Consider the following 23373-nt stretch of genomic DNA (forward strand, 5'->3'; position numbering starts at 1 on the left):
GGTTTAAAAAGTTCTAGAAAGAGTGGTGATTGTTATACAACAATGTGAATATAATTAATGCTACTATTTTGGACACTTAAAAAGTGGTTGAGCCCTGGCTGGTGTGGCTCAGTAGATTAAGTGCCAGACTGAAAACCAAAGGGTCACTGGTTCGATTCCCAGTCAGGGCACATGCCTGGGTTGCAGGCCAGGTCCCCAGTAGGGGGTACCTACTGAGGCAACCACACACTGATGTTTCTCTCTCCCTCTCTTTCTCCCTTCCCCTCCCTCTAAAAATAAATAAAATATGTTTTTTTTAAAAGTGGCTGAAATGGTAATGTTTGTTATTTATATTTTATCAGAATAAAAAATACATTAGAAAAATCAAAGTAATTTATGAATACACAGATCAAGATCACAACCCCCAACTCTGCAACAAAGAGAGGGTCAAGCTAAAAATGAACAAATAAAAGGCAAAATCAACTCAAGTTATGAAGAACTTTCTGAAGTATTCCTAGAAAACATGGATATTATAGATTCTAAGAGGAGGATCACCAGACTCTTAACTAATGTATTCCCACTACATCTGGAAATACCTATTCATTGAAATGACATACCTAATATAATAAGGTGCTTAGCTATGAACAGGAAACATTAACTTTTCTTGACAATAAAAACTCAAATGATCCCCCTTCTTCCTCAAAACACTGTGATCTGACCCCACCGGATGGTAGAGCCTTATAGAAGATATCAGGACAATATGACCAGTAAACCTTTCTCTGTCCCTAATGTGCATTTGTTCTCTTTCTTTTCACACCAGGTTTTCAGAACACTGGTGACAGTATATCTTTGGATATAATTAATTGTGCTTCATTTAAAAAAAAAAAAAACGGTCACAGTAAAATAGTTTTGGAAATATTAAATGATTGATAAATTTTAAATGTTAAAATTGGACCTCACCCTGGCCATGTGGCTCAGTTGGTTGGAGCGTCATCCCATACACCAAAAGGTTGAGGGTTCAATTCCCAGTCAGGGCATATACCTAGGTTGCGGGTTCGATTCCTGGCTGTGGCACATACTGAAAGCAGTGATTGATATTTGTCTCTCACATCTATTTCTTTTCTTTCTTTCTCTCTCTCTGTCCCTTTCTCTCTTCCTCTCTTCTATAAAAATCAATGGAAACATATCCTTAGGTGAGGATTTTATAAAATATTGGACCTCATATTTGTTTATTGGTTATCAATTATTTCGTATTTATTATGGCTTCAATAGAGACCCCAAAAAATTAAAGAGGAAAAGGCTTTATGTGGATAGCACTTAATAAGTTGGTTTTGTTTGACTTTTTAAGGAATAGTCCTAATTTCAGTCTTTGTGAGGATACAAAGAACAAGCACACAGCAGCAGCAGTGGGCCTGCTCAGCCACGTGAACTTGGACTTTGGGGAGTAACATACACACAGGGCCCTCAGGGTGGACAGGTTGTCAGGCACAGACCATGAAATACCCCCATGACTTAAAGACGCCTATGTTTAAGGCCAGGGTCTGACAAACAGGAATGCACACAGAAACAATCACCCTACCAGACCCTCTGATTGCAACAATAAAAAAGGAGAGACAAACACTGGAAGTAAAGCCAAATTAAAAAATAAGACATCCTATTCCAAACATCTCAGTAGAAAAGAAAGACCCCTATGTGTTAACCAATATGATGTGATGTGTCCATCCCACACGTGAGCATTCCCCCAGGCCATGTCAGCGCACAATATCCCAAAGAGATCAGGTCTCAGGTCTCATAGATTTGACTGCCCCCTAGAAGCAACCAGGATCTCCTACTTACATAAGCAGCCAAACATCCACATGTGTCCCTTTCGTCCTTGCTCAACAGTCATACACCAGCTGGAGGCTGCCCTCCCTTCAGGCCACACTCTTCTCCTATCTGTTAGCTGGGGAAGGCCTTCTCAAACCCTTTCTACAACTGGCAGCTTCTTCCTATGACATTTCTCATTAGGACTTCTCATAAACAATTTTTGATGCTTAATGAAAACTTTATAGTTCCATTACTCTAACATCAAAGAACCACCCCTCAACAGAATGAAACTGACTATTCCCAAGTTTTCCAGGATGAGGCAGTCTGGAAAGCTAAACGTGCCTGAACTGAGCTGTCCTACAGTGACACACTTGGGCCCTCACATAAAACTGACCCTACACCAGGTAAACATCCCGCCTTTGATAATTTCATTGACAATGTGTCCCTCTGTTCCCAGTGGTCCCCTACCCAACACTCAGTCCCTTGAGAATCATGGTCCTTAAGAGTTTCAGGTGTCAGATAACCAACCTCAGGGAAAGTAGGAAAATATTAATCATAAGGCAGGTTTGCCTCCCGTATAAAACAAATGTAATTTGATATAAAAAAAAGTCTCACTACTCATAAAATTACTTTTAATAAAACTGAGGGCTATTTAAAGCAGCCTGAAAAACCTACTTCCTTGATTAGTTCAGCATTTGATATTTGCCTTTCAATATATTCAGTTTATAGACATGTGTTTGCCTTTTAAATTACCTTTCAAAGCAATAGCACATACAGATAAACTAATACTCCAGCAACAATGAGAGGGGAGGGAGCCTCGTGATCAAAGGGAGAGGCTGCCAAAACCCTCCAAGGCGGAGGGAAATCTAATGATTCCCCAGGCCCCAGCCCCCGCAGTTTTTTAAATGGCATCCCTGGTACTGGGTGAGCACTACTTAGATCTTGTAATTAATGTCTTTAAATTTTTTTTTTCCAGTCTTACTGAAAATAATTGACATACATCACTGTATAAATATAAGGCATATAGCATGAAGGTTTGGTTTACATTTATTATGAAATGATTACCACAAAAGAGGATTGGCTAACATCTCCATTCTCATATAGATTCAATACAAAAGAAGAAAGCAAAAAAAAAAAAAGTCCTCCTTTTAATAAAGACTCTTAGGGTCTCCTCTCTTAACTTTCCTATATATCATACAGCAGCATTAGCTATAGTTATCATGTTATGCAATACATCCCTAGGACTTCTTCTTTATCTTATAACTGGAAATATGTATCTTATGACCACATTCCTCCAATTCCCCCTCCTCCACCCTCCATATATCTCTGGTTACCATAAATCTAATCCCTTAGAGTTTGATTTTTTTTTGTTTCTGGGCTTTTATTTTTGTTTTGTTTTGTTTTAGATTCCTCATATAAGCGAAATTATATAGTATTTGTCTTACTCTGACTTATTTCACTTAATATATCTTCAAGGCCCATCCATGTTGTCACAAATGGTGATTTCATCCTTTTTTTATGGCTGATAATATTCCACTGTGTATATATATACCACAACTCCTTTATCCATTCAACCATCAATGGACACTTAGGTGGTTTCCATGTCTTGGCTATTGAGAATAATGCTGTTATAAACATGGGAGTGCAGCTATATTTTCAAGTTAAGTGTTTTTATTTCCTTTGGATACTCCCAAAAGTGGAATTGCTGGATCACACAAGGATGGACAAAAGTAGGTTTACAATTGTTCATATGGAAAAAGACACGGAGGTTATGATCATAGTAACACAAGAATAAACTGTTTCATGTACTCATTACTATAAACCTACTTTCAATTTTTGAAGATCCTCCACAGTGTTTTCCATAGTAGCTGCACCAATTTACATTCCCATCATCAGTATGTCTCCACATCTGCATGAATTCCTCTTTTGTGTTTGCCAAATAGTGTTTTATTTCCATCCTTCCTTCTACATTTATTAACTGAGATTCTACTAAAGAAAGGTTATATACCTTCTTCCCATTTTATTTGTATTTGCATCACTATGGACTAAACATTTACTTCATTCTGTGGTTATAACAATTTTGAAGATTTTGGATGGACCTGAAATTTACTTCAGAAAGGTTGTACATATTTACACTCCCTCAGAACCATTTCAGTCTGCCACCTTTATATACCCCAATCAACAGTAATTATGTACAAATAACAAATTCATTTGATGAAAAAAAGGCTACTAATTGTTTTCCTTGGCATTTTATTGCCATCAGACTGAAACCTCCATGTATCTTCACTGTTCATTTGTTTTCACCTTCCCCCATTTGTCTTTATATAGCACTGCATTTTATACTTGCCATCTAGGTTTTTATGAGATCTTGATTCACTGAGTCTATTACTACAAATGTAACAATTTGGAATATGTGATGCACAGGGCAGTGAGAGCCCCATGACACAAGACAAGGAGAGCCCTCATGTACGGCATAATGAAATGCACAGCAAGTCAAGGCACTTGTGTTCTATTTGTGTTGCAAAAAAGAACTAAATTCATGATAAATGGCATTGTATTTTCTCCCCACCTCCATTAACACTTACTTTTTATTTTGCCTACATGCAATGTAAATTAATATTTATGTTAATCATAAATATGAATTAATATTTTATAGTTATTTTAACTTATGGGCCATTCTTTAAGATTTTATTTATTTTTAGAGAGAGAAGAGAGGGAGAGAATCATCAATATGTGAGAAAAACATCCATCAGGTGCCTCTCTCACGTGCCCCAAAAGGGAACTAAGCCTGAAACCCAGGCATGTGCACTGACCAGGAATCGAACCAGAGACGTTCTGCTTTGCAGGACGATGAACAACCAAGCTACAGTGGCCAGAGCTGGGACATTTTTTATTCAACTAAAAGTCTTGCATTGGGATATAGCTGAATGCCAGTAAGGACAATCAAATGTAACCCTTTTTCTTTAAAGAAACGTTCATGAACAGTAAAAAGATTTCACAACTGTAGATACAGGCAACAGTATATATATAAATGTTGAATCAATACTGTATCAATACATGAAGGCTATCTTAATCATAGTTACTTCACTTTACTTTTTTTAAAACATTTATTTTTTTATTTTTTGATATATTTATTGATTATGCTATTACAGTTGTCCCATTTCCGCCCCTTCACTCAACTCCATCCTGCCCACCCCCTCCCGCACACATTCCCCCTCTATAGTTCATGTCCATGGGTCATACATATAAGTTCTTTGGCTTCTACATTTCCTACACTATTCTTACCCTCCCCCTGTCTATTTTCCACCTACCATTTATGCTACTTATTCTCTCTACCTTTCCCCCCTCTCTCCCCCTCCCACTCCCCTATTGATAACCCTCCATGTGATCTCCATTTCTGTGGTTCTGTTTCTGTTCTAGTTGTTGGCTTAGTTTTCTTTTGTTTTGGTTTTAGGTGTGGTTGTTAATAACTGTGAGTTTGCTGTCATTTTTACGGTTCCTATTTTTTATCTTCTTTTTCTTAGATAAGTCCCTTTAACATTTCATATAATAATGGCTTGGTGATGATGAACTCCTTTAACTTGACCTTATCTGAGAAGCACTTTATCTGCCCTTTCATTCTAAATGATAGCTTTGCTGGATACAGTAATCTTGGATGTAGGCTCTTGCCTTTCATGACTTGGAATACTTCTTGCCAGCCCCTTCTTGCCTGTAAGGTCTCTTTTGAGAAATCAGCTGACAGTCTTATGGGAACCCCTTTGTAGGTAACTGTCTCCTTGTCTCTTGCTGCATCTAAGATTCTCTCCTTCTCTTTAATCTTGGGGAATGTAATTATGATGTGCCTTGGTGTGTTCCTCCTTGGGTCCAGCTTCTTTGGGACTCTCTGAGCTTCCTGGACTTCCTGGAAGTCTATTTCCTTTGCCAGACTGGGGAAGTTCTCCTTCATTATTTGTTCAAATAAGTTTTCAATTTTTTGTTCTTCCTCTTCTCCTTCTGGCACCCCTGTGATCCGGATGTTGGAACGTTTCGAGATGTCCTGGAGGTTCCTAAGCCTCTCCTCATTTTTCCCAATTCTTGTTTCTTCATTCTTTTCTGGTTGGATGTTTCTTTCTTCCTTCTGGTCCACACCATTGATTTGAGTTCCAGTTTCCTTCGCATCACTATTGGTTCCCTGTACATTTTCCTTTGTTTCTCTTAGCACAGGCTTCCTTTTTTCATCTACTTTTCGAACAAATTCTACCAATTCTGTGAGCGCCTTAATAACCAGTGTTTTGAACTGTGCATCCGATAGGTTGGCTATCTCTTCGTTGCTTAGTTGTATTTTTTCTGGAGCTTTGAAGTGTTCTGTCATTTGGGCCTTTTCTTTTTTTTTGTCTTGGTGCTTCTGTTACTTTAAAGGGGTGGAGTCTTAGGTGTTCACCAGGGCGGGGTAATGCTGGTCGCTGCACTGTGACACTGTACGTGGGGGAGGGGCTGAGAGGGAGCAATGGCACCCGCTTCACTCTCCACCAGATTTCAGCCACTCCCTCTGCTACCCACAATCAAATTGGGCCCCTCTGGTGCTGGTTCCCAAGTGGGTGGGCTTGTGGACACTCTAGGCCCCTGTGGGTCTCTCCAACAACCTCTCCCGTGAGGCTGGGAGTCTCTCCTGCTGCCGCCCCAACCCCCTCCGGGGTCTTCAATCAGAAGTTTGAGGCTTTATTTCCCCGCGCTGGAGCCCTGGGTTACGTGGTCTGCTTAGCTCCCCTCCCTTCATCTGGTTTAGCTGTGCACGAGTGTGAGGCCATGGAGCGCTTACCCGCCACTCTGCCTGCCCCATTCTCTGCCACTCTGAGTCCGGCCCTCTCGGTTTCTCTGTGCGCGAATACAGGGCCGCAGGGTCTGCTAGTGGTCAGACTGCCTGCCCCATTCGTCCCACACTCCGCCAGTCTCGGTCCCGCCATGGCCACACGAGTCCTCTCCACCCCGATGCCCGTCTCCGCCCCCCTACCGGTCTGGATGGATGTTTCTTTTTTATCTACTTGGTGTTGGACTTCCTTGCGTTCAATTTTCTGTCAGTTCTGGTTGTGGGAGGAGGCGCAGTGTGTCTACCTACGCCACCATCTTGGTTCTCGTTTCACTTTAATTCAATGCTAACAAACTGTCCAGGTATAGATAATCTGCCTTGGTATTTATCCAAGGGCTACATTTGTAGTTTGTATTTTCTTGGTAAAAATATTTCCCTAATACACATATATCCATGTGAAATCCATTTTTATAAATAGTATGAGGTAAACATCAGTTTTTCCCCCAAATGGATGATTTGCATAATTTATTAAAAGTTTTATATATTATTTGCCCACTGATTTAAATTCTATCTTTATATATTTCTGAAGTTTGGGGGAAAGTATGGAAATACAGAAAATATTTTATGTTAGAAATCTAGTGGAATACATTGTGGAAGAATAAAAAAATACATAAAAGGCCCTGGCCAGTTAGCTCAGTTGGTGGAGCATCATCTGGATACAATAAGGTTATGGGTTCAATCCCCAGTCACGGCACATACAAGAATCAATCAATGCATACATAAATGGGTGGAACAACAAAAAAATCTCTCTCTCTCTCTCTCTCAAAATCAATAAATTAAAAAAAATTAATTTATATAAAAATTTGGAGCCATCAAAAATCAAAGAAAGCATGTTGAATATTTTCTCTTTATTTGGAAAAGAACTTTCTTTAACATCACAAATTAAAAAAGCACATCAGTATATTTGACTATATAAAACTAAAACTGACATTATCAAAGTTAAAATGCAAAGAAATTGAAAGCATCTCTCTTAACTTTTTGATGACGGCTGTTCTAAAAGGTGTGGGGTGATATGTCACTGTGGTTTTAATTTACATTTCCCTAATGTCTAGTGATGTTGAACATCTTTTCATGTTGGCGTTTGGAGAAATGTCTACTCAGGTCCTTTGCCCATATTTTAATTGGGTTATTTTTTTGCTACTGAGTTGTATAACATCTTTACATATTTTGAATATTTTGGTCCTTATCGGATACATGATTTACAAGTATTTTTTCCCATTCTGTTGGCTTTTACACTTTGTTGATGTGAATGAACTTGCTGTACATGAACTTATTTAAGAACAGGATATGAAACAAATAACACAAGTAACAACATGTTAACAATAAAACATTAATAGAAATTCATCAACATCTGGAATGAACTTCACTTTTCCATTTTACATTCCAAAGAGTAGTTTTTTATTATATAATCAAATTGGAACAGTTGAGAAATAGGCCTATACGAGGCTGAAACCTAAAGCCACTGCCTCAGTCACACCACGCTCTACCTGCCAGAACCTACTGGCCATACACTGTGGCCTTTAGACAAGGAAACTGACCTATGGTGGAAGCCAAAGAGAACCACTGGCTGAGGGAGGTACTTTTTCTCCCAACATGCAGTGAGCAATACACCAGAAGAATTTATTCATGGAAATCAACTTCACCAAACAGTATCAATTATTAATAATAAGGAGCTAAGCTTCCAGGTCAAACTGTGAATTTATTTAATTCAGGGGGAAAAAATCATGTGAACTACGTCTCATTTGTCTTTCCATTCTAAATCGTATTAGGTGACAAAAGTAATTACAATTTCAGCAGTAAAAGCTACAGTTTAGGAAAATTAGCCACCAGTAAAAAATATTTACATGGGAAGTTTAGAAGTATCCTACATTAGTGGTAAAAACACAGATTCTAGTTCCAATTCTCAAATCTTATAAATGCAAGTGTGGGTGGGAATCAAAACTGACACACCAGACGATGCATAGAACTGAAACATGTTAACATTATTCTGTTCGCTAGAAATCTCTCCCCCTTCCTTTACATGCCAGCAACCAACTCATAGACTCCCCAAGAGGTCTGAAGCTATCATCTTAAAAAACAGGTAAAGCTTGGAACTACAGTTTGTATCTGGTACATTTGTATCTATTATTTAAAATGCCATGGATGGAATTCTGGCCAAGATGCATAGGTAGGTACACTTTGTCTCTTTGCACAACCAAAAGGACAACAACAAATTTAAAAACAAAAAACAACCAGAACTGCCAGAAAAGCGAACGTTATGAAAGTCCACCAACAAGAGAGTTAAAGAAGAAACAGTCATTCAGACTGGTAGGAGGGGTAGAGATAGGCAGCCGGGGTGGAAAGGATGTACGGCAAGATGGTGACTGGAGGAACTGGTGGGCAAGGCAGCGGCTGGGGGACGGGGTGATCCAAAAGTTATGTGCAGATAAACCAGGAGGAACAACTGGAGAGTGAGACAGACCCCGCAACCCAGGGTTATACAAAAAAGAAAGCCTCAAAAGCTCTGGCTGCAAAAACCTGTGGGGGTTGCAGTGGCAGGAGAAACTCCCAGCCTCACAGGAGAGTGCATTGGAGAAACCCACAGGGTCCTAGAATGTACACAAACCCACCCACCCAAGAATCAGCGCAAGAAGGGCCCAATCTGCTTGTACGTAGCAGGGGAAGTGACTGAAAGCCAAAGAAGAGCCACCCAAGTGGCACTGTTCCCTCTCAGACCCCTTCCCAAGTACAGTGCCACAATACGGAAACGTGGATTGCCCCGCCCTGGCAAATACCTAAGAGTCTGCCCCTTAAAACGTAACAGGTGCACCCAGACAAAGAAATATGGCCCAAATGAAAGAACAGATCAAAACTCCAGAGAAACAACCAAGCAATGAAGAGATAGCCAGCCTCTCATATGCAGAGCTCAAAACATTGGTAATCAGGATGCTCACAGAACTGGCTCAGTCTGGTCGCAAAATAGAGGAAAAAAGTGAAGGCTATGCAAAGTGAAATAAAGAAAAATACACAGGGAACCAACAGTGAAGGGAAGGAAACCAGGACTCAAATCAACAATCTGGAGCAGAACGAAGAAATAAACATCCAACCAATAGAACAGAAGAAACAAGAATTCAAAACATTGAGGAGAGGCTTAGGAACCTCCAGGACAACCTTAAACATTCCAAAATCCAAATCATAGGAGTGCCAGGAGGAGAAGAGGAACAGCAATAAATTGAAAACTTATCTGAAAAAGTAATGAAGGAGAACTTCCCCAATCTGGCAAAGGAAATACACCTCCAGGAAGTCCAGGAAGCTCAGAGTCCCAAAGAAGTTGATCCCAAGGAAGCACACATCAAGGCACATCATAGTCACATTTCCCAAGATTAAAGATAAGATAGAACCTTAAAAGGCAACAAGAGAAAAGAAGACAGTTACCTCCAAAGGAGTTCCCATAAGACTCTCAGGTGATTTCTCAAAAGAAATCTTGCAGGCAAAAAGTGGCTGGGAAGAAGTATTCAAAGTCATGAAAGGCAAGGACCTACATTCCAGATTACTCTATCCAGGAAAGCTATCATTTAGAATGGAAGGGCAGATAAAGTGCTTCCCAGACAAGGTCAAGTTGAAGGAGTTCATCATCACCAAGCCCTTATTATATGAAATGTTAAAGGGACTTACCTAAGAAAAAGAAGATGATCAAAAATATGAACGGTAAAATGACAACAAATTCACAGCTATCAACAACTGAACTTAAAAAAACAAAAACAAACTAAGCAAACAACTAGAACAGGAACAGAGTCACAGAAATGGAGATCACATGGAGGGTTATCAGCAGGGAAGGCGAGGGGGAGGATGGGGGAAAAGGTACAGAGAATAAGAAACATAATTGGTAGGTAGAAAATAGCAGGGGGCGGTTAAGAATAGTATAGGAAATGTAGAAGCCAAAGAACTTATATGTACAACCCATGGTCATGAACTAAGGGGGAGGAATGCTGGTAGAAGGAGGGTACAGGGCAGAGGGGAATAAAGGGGAGAAAAAAATGGGAAAACTGTAACGGCATCATAAAATATATTTTCTAAAAAATGCCATGGTTTAGCCCTGGCTGGTGTGGCTCAGTGGATTAAGTGCTGGCCTTCATACCAAAGGGTCACAGATTCAAGTCCCAGGCAGGGATCATGGCTGGGTTGTAGGCCAGGTCCCTGGTTGGGGGCATGTGAGAGGCAACCAATTGATGTAGCTCTCACACACTGATGTTTCTCACGTCTTTTTTCCTCCCTTCCGATCTTCTAAAAATAAATAAGCAAATAAAATCCCATGTTTTAAAATCTCTTATGACTTTAGCCTGCAAACAACTTCACAAAAAGAGTGCAGTCTGAGGATGAGAGGGGACCCAACAGACCAGGACAGACTGACTTCAGTCCTAGATGCAAACACTTGGAAACCAAATAGCCTTCATTAGTCCCACTGATCTTAAATTATTTTTATGTAACCTGATTCACTGAAAGCATAGCCCTGGGTTGGGGGCGGGCAGGGATAACGGGACTAAATGGTAATGGAAAAAATACAATAAAGATTAAATCAAAACTAAAAATTAAAAAAAAAAAGCAAACAAGGATGCTCAAAAGCATCCTGGGCAAACTAAGAAACAACAATAACAAGGCAACCTCAAATCCTCTATTGGCTCAAATAAACTTTTACAAAATTCAAACAGAAGCTCAGTGACTGCATGACCACTGCCGGAGACTTTCCCTGAGTCCTGTGCCCCACCCACACTGGGATCGGTTAAGTCAGGGGAGGGTAACTTACAGATCTAGACTGAACTGCTCTGTAGCTTCTAAATAAATGTGGTCTGCTAATCAAGAAAGGTCAGTGGTTGCCCTAACTGGACAGCTCCGCTGGAGCATTGTCCCATGCATCAAAAAGTTGTGGGTTCAATCCCAGTCGGGTGCATGCAGGAGGTGACTAATTGCCATGTTTCTCTCTCATATTGATGTTTCTCTTCACCCTCTCTCCCCTCCTCTCTTTCTAAAATCAATAAACATATCCTTGGGTAAGAATTTAAAAAAAAAAGTAAAGGATAGTGGTTGGATTGTCTCTGTGACAGTGTAACAACTATAAAGACTAGTCCTCTCCTTCAGATACACAGCAGCTGTCAACCAAAGAAAGGTAAAATGCTTTAATGTTATGGAAGGGTTGGTAACAAAAAAGGATTTAGCAGAACTGTGAAGAGCTGAAGAAAAAATAAATACAAGGAAGTCAGTGCACCACACATAGGCCTGGCCCTGAGGCAACTCCCTTCAAGTGCCCCTCGCCCTGGCACCTGCAAAGGTTAGGCTGACTAAAACATTTACTTTTGTTCTGCATTTATTTCTGTATCTACGATTAAACTGTATGCAATTCAGGGCCCCAACAGAAACAGTAGAGCCAACAGACAGCCATCAACCAAAGGCTCCCTAGGTAGGCCAGAAGCCTGGGTTTTACCAGTGCCCACCCACAGACAGACCAAAGGACAAAGTTCTTCAGATCACAGCACATGATAAATGGTGCTATGATAGAGCAGGATAAAGGCTACATTCTACTGACTAGAGGCAAATCATGAACTCTCACACTAGTTAATATGTTTGGCACACAATGTATTACATGTTCCTTGCATGTAATAGAGTTTTATGTATTTCCTGTCAGTTATTAATTCTTTCTCAGGCCATAATCCCTTTTCTAAGTTTTAAGATTGATCTGTCAAGCAAATATTGACTAGGTATCTATTGATATTTTCATATAACTACGGGAGATAGAAAATAAACACAAGTCCAAGAAAAGCCTAACTATGAATTTGGGCAAATAACAGGATACCTGTTCTTCCTTCCACATAGCCTCCACCTGCAGGCGATTTACTTCTCTAGACCCCATTATCTCTAGGCCCTCCTACATGAACCCAAAACTACTATCCTTGGCCTGCAATTTATGCCATCTAAAATAAACTGTTTGAGGGCAAGGACCAGACTCTGCCTTGGACATAAGAGATGTTCAAACTAAATGTCTGCCGAGCTGAAGAGAGCCACCTAGGAATTTCCAGGCTCTTGGCCTCTGCCTGTCAGACTTCCCTAGACAGCATTTCCTCTCCCAACCAAGCTGCCCATTCTCCCTCCGAAATGCAAGGCATCACAAGGCCAGGGCCATTCGGGCTCGTCACAGCACAGAGATGGAATGCAGCATGCAGCAGAAACAAGATAGAAAGCACCATGGCCTAGTCTCCCCCTCCAGGCTTCTCTTCTCCACTGCCTTTGCTCTGTCCTTTTATAGAACTGCTCATCCCAGTATGGGTGGACCCGGAGAACACTATGGTAAGTGAAATAAGCCAGTCAGAGAAAGACAAATATCATATGATTTCATTCATATGTGGAAACTAATGAATAAACTGAACTAACAAGCAAAGTAGAGACAGACTCATATAATAGAGAGGACAGTTCAAAAGATGGAGGGGGGTTAGGTGGTGGTGGATTGAGCCAAAAGGACTCATGGACATGGGGTGATTGCAGGTGTGGGTATAAGGAGACTAAATGCTAATAGAAAAAATACATTTAAAAAAAAAATTACTCCTTAGTTGTTTGTCCCATTCTATCCACTCTGAATCAATTTACCCTCTCATTTCCAAGCATTTTTATATAAATATGTTAGCTAACAAACACCATAAAGTTGTTACAACTTGCCCATTCAGGCCACTTTAAGAGTCCCCTCCCCACTTCAAGTTTCTCCAGATCCTCTTATGAACCTGTTATCCCACACTTTTCTCACAATGAGATCCTCCTCCTCTTGCCTGAGACATCCCTTTCTCACTGACAGGGCCTGATCCAGGCTCTATTATATGCACTTCACTCCTCTGTCACTCTTCTTGGATGGGCATTTTGGCCATTCATCTGAATTTAAGTATTATTCCTACAACAAATTTTAAACCCCTTCATCCATTTCTAACTGGTTGTTTTACACTTTTTCCTAGAAAAAGGTCTTCCTACCTTCTGTAATTATGCTTCTAGTGAGACAGATTTTAAACTTGATATTCATCCAAAAGCAGAGAATGGTGAGAGTAAAAGTATAAACTAAAAAACAAAACAATTGCCTTACATTCACCTCTTTTCATAGCGGTGCCAATCTGAGATGATTCTGTCTCCCCCAAATTTCTACAGGCACCCCTTTCCTGACATCCCAAGTGTAGGCAAAGCCTTCTACTCACCAGTCACTCTGACTTTCATCTGGCCTGTCCACCACTGTCAGACTGACACATCATGTCCTGCCCCAAGCAATGGAATGCCTCCTCCTCAGCAGGCCAACATACCAAGTACAGGCATCAACATTCCAAGTCCCATACAATTTGACTTCAGTGCATTTTTCTAGCTTTATCTGCTACCATTTTCTTTCATGGGCTCCATGTTCAAACAGGTCTGTCTGACATTCTCAAAATTCATCCCTCCCAGCCTTTATCCAGAGCCTTCCCAGTCTACAATGGCCTCACCCTGCTCTCTGCACACTGACATTACATCAATTCTTAAATAGCACCGATTCTTAAATAGCACTTCCTCCATTACATCTCCTAGATTACAGAGCCAAAAACACTTTCTCTACTCTGAACTCCTGCCTCTTCTCATAGTACCCCTGAGTGTATCTCCTTCTCCCCAGTTTCAGGGAAGGGCCATGTTCCAGTCATCTGTTTCTATAACACAGCCTTGCACACAGTGAGCAACCAATAAATATGTGACTAAATCAGTATTAGCAGGAAAAAAGCTAAGTGTCTAGTCATAGACACTCCCCCCCCCATTAAAACACATAATTCATTCCAGTTGCAAAAAGACACAAAACTTTTCTCCCCCCTACACAGCAGTCCACATTTGGAAAAGTAGTCAGATAATCCAGACGTCAACTGTACAGTGCTTTAAAACTATAGAAGTGGGTGAATAATTAAAAAGACATAAAAAACAAAAACAAAGATTATATTCTTCAGAACGGTCAAGGTCATGAAAAATAAGGAAAAACTGAAAAACTGTTACAGACAGGAAGGCAGTAAGGAGGCATGACAACTAAATGCAATCTGGGATCCTGAAACAGTAGAAGAACATTAGAGGAAAATCAGGTGAATGCCAAATGAAGTCGAGGTTTAATTAATAGTAACATACCAATGTTAATTTCTTAGCATGGAGAACCTTACCACTGTTATGTAAAAGGTTAACATTAAAGACCTGGATAAAGAATATAATGGAACTCTCTGTACTACTTTCGCAACTTTCTTGTGTATCTAAAATTTTTCCAAAATAAAAGCTTTTTTAAACAAAACAAAACTATGTCCAGGACGTGTATTTTCCACCACACTCACTGATCCCCCACCAATGCCAGACAACACTGTCTGACAGATGGCACTAAGGATTTCCAAGAGGCAAAACTATTCTGGTAAACCAAGGCAAAGCCCTGGAGCCAGGTGCACAAATGATCAGATCCAACCTCATCTGCTACGACAGCATCCATGGAACACTAGCGTGGTCCACAGAATAATGCCCCCAAAGAGGGCCACATCCTAATCCCTGCAACCTGTGGGTATTTTAGATTACACAGCAAAGGAGAATTACCGCTGCAGGTGAAATTAAGGTTACTAATCAGCAGATACGGAAGAGTAGCCTGGATTACCCAGGTGGGCCCAATATAATCACAAGTATCCTTAAAAGTGGAAGATGGAGGCAGAAGAAAGGGGGAGGGGGGGGCGGAGAGATTGTGGCTTTGGAAGGTCAAAGAGATGCAACATTGCTAGCTTTAAGAATAGAGAAAAGGACCCCGGCTGGTGTGGCTCAGTGGATTGAGTGCAGGCCTGTGAACCAAAGCATCACTGGTTCAGACTCCCAGTCTGGGGCACATGCCCGCATTACAGGCCTGGCCCCCAGTTGGGGAGTGATAGAGGCAACCACACATTGATGTTTCTCTTCTTCTCTTGCTCCCTCCCTTCCCCTCTCTCTAAAAATAAATAAATAAAATCTAAAAAAAAAAGCATAGAGAAAAGGGCTCTGGACTAGTAGCTCAGTTGGTTAGCCCATCGTCCTAACACACCAAGATTGTGAGTTTGACCCTGGTCAGGGAACATACAAGAATAAATCAATGAATGCATCAGTAAGTGGAACAAGTTGATGTTTCTCTCCCTTTCTCTCTCAAGGCCATTAAAAAAAAAAATTTCTAAAGAATGGAGGAAAGTGCCAAGGAATGTGAACAGCCTCTAAAAAATGGAAGAGGCCAGGTAATGTAGTTTCCTATAGAGACTTCAGAAGGACCCAGCCCTGATGACACCTTGATTTTAGCCCAGTAAAATCCATGTCAGGCTTCTCACCTACAGAACTGTAAAATAATAAATTTGTATTATTTTAAGGCACTAGTTTGTGGCAATTTGTTACAGCAGCAACAGAAAACACTAAAATATTTTTAAATACACTTTCTCTAAATTCTAAGAGCTTATATTTTCCTCCCACCCTCACAACCTCCTATGTCACCTCCTCCAACACACAGGGGGATGGGACACATGTAGATGAAAACATATCGGGGCTCAGAAGAAAACTATTAAGGAAAAGAAGAGGCTATATAGTTCAATTCTAGGACAGAGATTGGCTCCCCAACTTTCTAAAACTTCATTGTCACTGGTCTTTACTTAAAGACCCTTTTTTAAAAATTAAAGTTACTGCTCCAACACAGTCTTCTTTAAAAAGTCAATCATCTGATAAGAACCCAAGTGTAACAGAATCAGATCTAATCTCTTCACCAAGAAAAAAAAACAAAGTTTGCATGTAAATATCATTAAAGTTGTATCTGCTGAAAATTATTTAAGCTGTGAGTGAAAGGACCTATCACTTTTCTAAGTCTCATACCTAAAGATAAAGAACACAATTCAAAGATCACTTGTCTCAGGTGCTGGGAAGAAAAATTCCTATAAAAAATATTTTGAGTATTAGCACAATAAGCACTAGACAAGACTATTCTCTCAGAGTAATTAAAATACCTATGTGAATAATCTAAATATATTTGGAGCAAATCATTCACCTTTAACAAAGAAAAACTCAGTCTAAAAATTCCTTGAAATTAGAACCACCCAAGAGGTTGTAGAATATCAACCTAATACTCCAAGTTCTTCAAAGTTTCAGACCCCTAAACGCCAGGTTTACTTCTTTGTAATCATCCAAAAAGGCAAGATTTCTTTTCAAGTATTCTGCACAGCCTTTAATTAGCCAGGCATTTCAGTAATTTTTTTTATAGTTAATTCCTTCAAGAGTGTCACTTTGGGGTTTTTTTGTTTTTTTATTTTTACTTCCTGTTTTACAGGATGTAAAACCACATTTAGAAAAGTGGTACATACTAGCAAGGCTTAATTTAAGAGTAGTAAGGTTCCTCACTGCTTCTCTCACCCTCTCTATTTTAGGTAAGTTTACACAGAATGACCATAATGACCTCACGTTTACATTATCACTGAGAATTAAATGAAACTTTTTTTTGTTTGCTGTATATGAATGTCGTGGGAAAAAATAATCTTAACTTTAGCCAAAACCTTATGAACCAAGCATCCTGTGCAATCTTCTCATTATTTAGAAAGTCATTATTCCAGGGCATTAGCATTCTCAGTCTGAAGACTAACATTGGGAGGAGGAGAAGAGACACTTATTACTTACAAGTTGAGAAAAGTCTATTTGCTACATTTTAGATGAAAAAAAAAATAACCTGAAAGTTAGTAAGTATTTACAAGTAAAATTACAATTCCAGTCATTCTTAAAGGTCACATTTTTTAGATTTTAAACAAGTCACCAGGGTAGAAGGGGATTTTATGAATTTTATTTAACCTTGACAAAAAACTTTGATCTAAATGATCAAAATCATTTTATGTTGAGAAAAGGCCAACATTTTTATATAGTGAGCAGGTGCACAACTGGTTTCTTTACAAGTGAAAAAGGAGTGCCTACAGATTTTCAGGATAATTAATAATTCACTGCACATATGCCAAGGGCAGAACTAGAAGCCTGGGTCTCGCCCTCACCCCACCAATACAGACACTGTAACATCCATTCCCTGACAGCCACCTCAACTTTGGCCTGGGGAGAGATCGGGACACATGGCATCAAAGAAGCCTTGACCCAGCAACAGGATTTTCACTCCTTTCACACTGAAAACCACTTAACTCTGTACCCACAGAACCAGCAAGTTCTAGAACGGTGTCTTTAAGTATTTTCAACCACAACCAATTCCTCTTGTCCCTTACTGCCTAAAAAGTTAAAAACCATGCAAATCCAACTCACTGTACCCAAACCAAGAACTCAAGCCTCTATCACCTAAATTATACCTATAGTCTTTTCAAAAGCAGCCATTTTGTCAGTTACATAATGGTTCTTTTTTTTTTTAATAAACATAAATGGGAAAATGTAACACACAACTCTATTTTGGTGTATTTCCCTCCAAAGAGATTTTTTTTTTCTTTATTAAGATGATAAAACTGGAGGAGGGAGAAATTTAAAGGGCCACTTCCATTCTGGGGAATTTACATTTAAACTGAGGCTTTGGCCTCAACACCCACGAACTTTTTTATACAGTTAGGAAGTAAATAAATAAATAAATAACAAAATGCTAAACTTTCAAAGCACAGTACTAGAATGCTAAACCACCATTTATGGTACATGTGGCCAGGCACTCAAAATTCTAGATGAAATACCTAAGGACCATGAGCAGAACAGTAACAAACTATGTATATTCAGCAACGCTTGGACTATGGCCCCAAAAGCACCAGTCCTCCTAAAACTGCTTTTACTTTCCTTTGTTATTTTCCTTTATCTCTTATGTGTCAATTTTAAAAGCTGTGTCCCACTGTAAAGGCTTTACAGTTTAGCCTTTATCTAAACTATAAAGGCAAACTTATAATGAAAACAAGTGGGAAAATGGCTAATATGAACACAGCATTAATTCCTGGTCAATCAAATAAACGAAAGTTTATGACCCTAAGTTTTGCTCTTCAATTATTCAAATACTTCCATATATATACTTAAACAATTCAAATATTTCCTGAGCAAATTCTATAACAACTTCCATGCCCTGGCCTAGACCCTGAGTGACCAAAGAAACTATCCCTATCATCATTAATCTTACAGTCCTTCTGTCATGGGGACAGACATAAACTGGTATTACATATTTGACCACTTGTGTTAAGTTCTATGTGGCTATAACAAGGTGAGTGGCCATTTTCCTTAGGAGTGATGATGAAGGCTATGTAAGAGAAAGCAATATTTCACTAAGACCCAAAGATTAAGCAGGAGATGGGGGGGGGGCCCCCTGGTCCAGAAAGAATCAGCAGGAGTAAAAGCCATGAAAAAATGAGGCACATGACCCTGACTAGTGTGGTTCAGTTGGTTGGAGCATCATCCTGTACACCAAAAGGTTGTAGGTCTGATTCCCAGTCAGGGCACAAACCTAGGTTATGGGTTCAATCCCCAGTTGGGGTGCATACAGGAGGCAACTGATTCTCTTTCTCTCCCCTCTTCCTCTAAAATCAATAAATATATGTATTTTTAAAAAGCACAGAAGAATAACAAAAACAGATATTTAAGTACACAGCTGAGTCTGGCTCTGGCTTAAAAGATATAATGAATAAGACCCACCAAACAACAACAAAAAAAGAGCCATTTGGGAATAGAAACATCTTTATCAGAATTAACAAAGTTGTTGTTAGAGTGGATCATTTCCTAAACCTAAAAAGACTTTAAATGTTGATTGTCTCTAACTGCCAGACACCCTCAGAACTGAGGATTGACACCCTCTTTTATAGCTTTAAGATAAAACTGAAAAAGTTTAATTGCACAAAAACTCCATTTGAAATTAGACTTAAGAGCACACACACAAAAAACACTTCAAGACAATAATGTTTAGTTACTTGAGTTCATTCAATTTTTGTATAAAGTTTATCAACCAGCCAAGCTCAATCGATACAAAGCACTGACCAAACAGCAATAATAAACTAACAGCACATGGTCAGACAAGTAATGCATCATCATTTTCACCTATTAACTAGCAAATATCCTTGCTATTGAAGGAAGCTCATCCATTACACTTATCATTGAACAATGAAGGGACTTCTTTAGGGTTATACACAGATCAAAACACTTATTTTGGCAACAAATGCAGATTATGCTCTGAACCAGCATTTACTGACACTCCCTAATTATGTTATTTAATTGATAATGAGCTCATTGCCCTTTAAAAAACCTCTCCTGATATGTAATAAAACACAAACTTATTGTGTCAAATATACTTAAAAACCCAAGGCACACAAAGCTTCTTGAAAAATAATCTCAATATTCCTTAACTCTACTTGTACAAAGTTCTACTTGTCACTGTATCAACACTGTAATTATAGCTAACATGACAGCCACTAGTCACAAGCAGCCCATCTGGTTTAGAGAGATGAAAGGCACACTACTGGTGCAGTGTGATTAACATGGCTGGTCCACAGAGGGTCTAGAGGAAAACATCTGACAGCGGCAATCCAAGGAAGAAAGCTGACACAGAGTAAGAACTGCAAATGAGGAATTCAGAACTGTGTGACACCTTTAAAAACAAACTTCTGGTAAATTTTGTTATGTATGTTTTACCACAATAAAAATTTTTCAGAAAAAAAGAGAACTTCTGAAAGTTTCCAATTTGGATCAAATCTAGCAACATCTTTGGGTAGCTTTTTAACTCAAGAGGCATGCACAAAAAACAGAAAAATGTCATAGCAACTTGGTCTTTGTTTCCTCCCATCTCATTCCATTCAAGAGGCCCAGCCTATCAAATGAGACCCTGCTTTTAAGCGTGAAACTACAGAAAGAGAACAACAGCTGAATGGAGGGTGGGGGAGGAAACACCAAAGATAGAGATCCAATTCCAGGGTCACGATCAAAGTTGAGCAAGATGTTTTTCCTTTTTTCAAAGTACAGTTTCAAAGTAATGTCAGAATATTTGTGCACTAATTCTCAAAAAGACAAACAGAACTCTAGGTCTTCCAGGACAGCCAACATTTAGTAAGAGAAATCAAGGTCTCAAAGGCATCAAATAAACAGCTTCAGGGTCTCTGGATTTAGAACTATCCAAATTATGCCATTGACTGGGTTCGCACAAACCAAAAATAGTAACTGTTTCAATGGCATTTTTCCACAAGAAATATCATCTTACATCGTTCTGCTGAATTCATCTTATCATCCCACCCAGAAGGACCAAGATACTTTTTAAGTTTTCAATTTAACAACCGTGCACACTTTTACCCCTCAGTTGAAAAGGAGTGTTGAGGATATTACTTAAATCACTTTAGAAAACATACAATATAGGGAAGTCTGAAATTTGATTTCTCTACAGAGAAATTTCCAAAACCACCCTGTTCTTGCAAACAGATATAAATCATCTCATAACTTGTAGAAACCTAAGAATGCTGCATCTTAAATGTTAGGAAAAAAGATGGTTCTCAAAGCATAGGGCCCTCAGACCAGCTTAAACCTCCCCAAAACCTCTTCCAAAACTTCCTGGAAGATAGGATACAAGACTGGCTTTCCAAAAACATAACAGAAGCACAAAGCCTACATGGGACACCAGAAACAGAGCAGACTTCAAAAAATTAAGACCCCCCCCAAGATGGCGGGGATACAGGATTTAACAGCACAATCCCTCTTTGAGAGGGGACTGAATCCATGAGGCAGGGCCAACCACACACAACCACACACACACATTCTCTCTCTCTCTCTCTCTCTCTCTCTCTCTCTCTGCTACACACACACACACACACACACACACTCACTCTCACTCTCTCTCTCTCTCTCTCTCTCTCTCTCTCTCTCTCTCTCTCTCTCCCCCCCTCCCCCCACCACCCTGCCAGGGGATGATGAAATGAGGAACGGAAATTAACATTTCAGGCAACGTCTCACATTGTTCCTGGAGGCCAAGGGCTGCTGTAGCAGCCGCCACTGCTTCCCTCCCACCCGCCCCCCAGTCCCGCCTACCCTTCCCCCAAACACCACCCTCTGCGCCGCTGCCCCGAATTCCTGCCCCTCTGCGAGCCCACGCGCGCCTCCTGCAAGCCCAGCGCCCCCACTTTCCCTTCAGGGCCCCGGCTCGCCCGCCCTCTCCTGTTCACAGCCCGAAACCCGCCAGCTCCCATTTCAAAACAGCGATAATGATAGGGACACTGGGAATAACAACTACCACCGCTACCGTGAAGGCGCCCCCCTCTCGCAGGGTCAGAGGTCGGCGCCCGAACTTCCCTGGTGCCCTGGGCCCCCGGAGCCCACCATAGCCCCTCACAACTGCCCGGGCCTCCCAGACCCACTCAGCGGCCCCCAACAGGCCCTTAAAGCTTCCCAGGGCGCCCAGCCCCACCCCTTAGCCCCTCACGCTGTACTAAGCCCTCCCCAGCCCCGAGCGTCCCCTCCCCAACTCCCTCTAGCGCCTTCCATCAACTCCACAAGATTCCATCAGCTCCGAGTGCCCCAGGCCCACCGTCGGCCCCTCGTGGCTGCCCAGGCCCGCCCCGGAACCCACTCTAGTCCCTCACGGCTCCCTTCGGGCCTCTGGCCCGCCCTGGAGCCTACTCTCAGACCTTCAAGGCTGCCCCGGCCACAAGGCCCACTGTCGGCCCCTCACCGCTACCCCCAGGCCCACCCCAGAGTCCCCCGTAGGCCCCTCGACGCTGGCCGGACCCCCGGGCCCGCCCCAGAGATTCCCCGTAGGCTACTCACCGCCCCCCAGACCCCGCGGCCCCCCAAATCCGCCCGGAACCCACCCTCAGCCCCTCACAACTGCCCTGGATCGCCCGAGGGCCACCCTAAGCCTCTCACGGCTACCCCAAGCCCTGCCGGAGCCCCCCATCCACCCCTCGCCGAGGCCACAGGCTCGCCCGGAGCCCCGCGTTGGCTCCTCACGGCTGCTCCGGGGCCCCTAGCCCACCCGGAATCCATCTTCAGTCTCACAGGGCTGCCCCAAGCTCCCCAGGCCCACGCGGAGTCTCCCGTCGGCCCCTCACGGCTGCTCCGGGCCCCCTAGATGCACCCAGAACCCATCCACAGCCCCTCAAGCTCATCTAGACCTCCCCATCAGCCCCTCCCGGCTGTCCCAAGCTCTCAGGCCCACCCGAATCCCCCCATCAGCCACTCACAACTACTCAGTGCTGCCCAGACCCACAAGGAGCCCACCCTCAGGCCCCCAGAGCTAGTCCAAACACCCCAGGCCCGACTAAAGCTCCCCCATCAGCTCTTCACTAATGCCCCAGGTCCACAGGCCCACCCGAAGGCCCCCGTCGGCCCCTCACAGCTGCCCTGGACCCCAGGCCCGCCGGAGCCTGTTGTGCTGCTCCGCCCGGCCGGGAAGGCCTGCAGGCCGCGAGACCGTCCCACGACTCGGTGCCCACCAGACCCGCGCCCCGGCGGTGGTTCTCACCCGGCTCCGGGCGGCGCAGATCCGCGGGCTCAGCGGCGGCGCGCAGGCGAGGCCATGCAGCCCCGACCCGGCCCCCGGCCGACGGCCCGCGCGGGAAGGCGACGGAGACGGCGCGGGCTCCGAGGCCAGCAAAGCGGCCCCTCGGGCGCGACCGAGCTCGGAGGCGCCTCAGCGGCTCGGGCGCTCACTGAGGGGGCGTTGGGCCGCGCGCTCCGCGGCGGCGCCTCCCCGCCTGTGGCCCTCGCTCCATCGCGATCCGGCTCGGGCGGCCTCTGGCTCCGGGACCCGCGGCGGCTGCGGCGGGCGC

At 42.1% G+C, this 23373-nt stretch overlaps 1 protein-coding gene across 10 annotated transcripts in view; it reads right to left on the bottom strand.

Annotated features, from left to right (window-relative positions):
- Positions 1 to 23367, bottom strand: part of ANKRD11 (ankyrin repeat domain containing 11) — a 237056-nt gene extending 213689 nt beyond the window's left edge. For all 10 annotated transcript variants that reach the window (XM_053914542.2, XM_053914541.2, XM_053914540.2 and 7 more), the window contains exon 1: positions 23067 to 23367. The gene's annotated coding sequence lies outside the window, so the exon portion shown is untranslated. The remainder of the gene's footprint in view (positions 1 to 23066) is intronic.
- Positions 23368 to 23373: the final 6 nt, after the last annotated feature.

The sequence above is a fragment of the Desmodus rotundus genome, chromosome 12, assembly GCF_022682495.2.
Source record: "Desmodus rotundus isolate HL8 chromosome 12, HLdesRot8A.1, whole genome shotgun sequence".
Taxonomy (NCBI): Eukaryota; Metazoa; Chordata; class Mammalia; order Chiroptera; family Phyllostomidae; genus Desmodus; species Desmodus rotundus.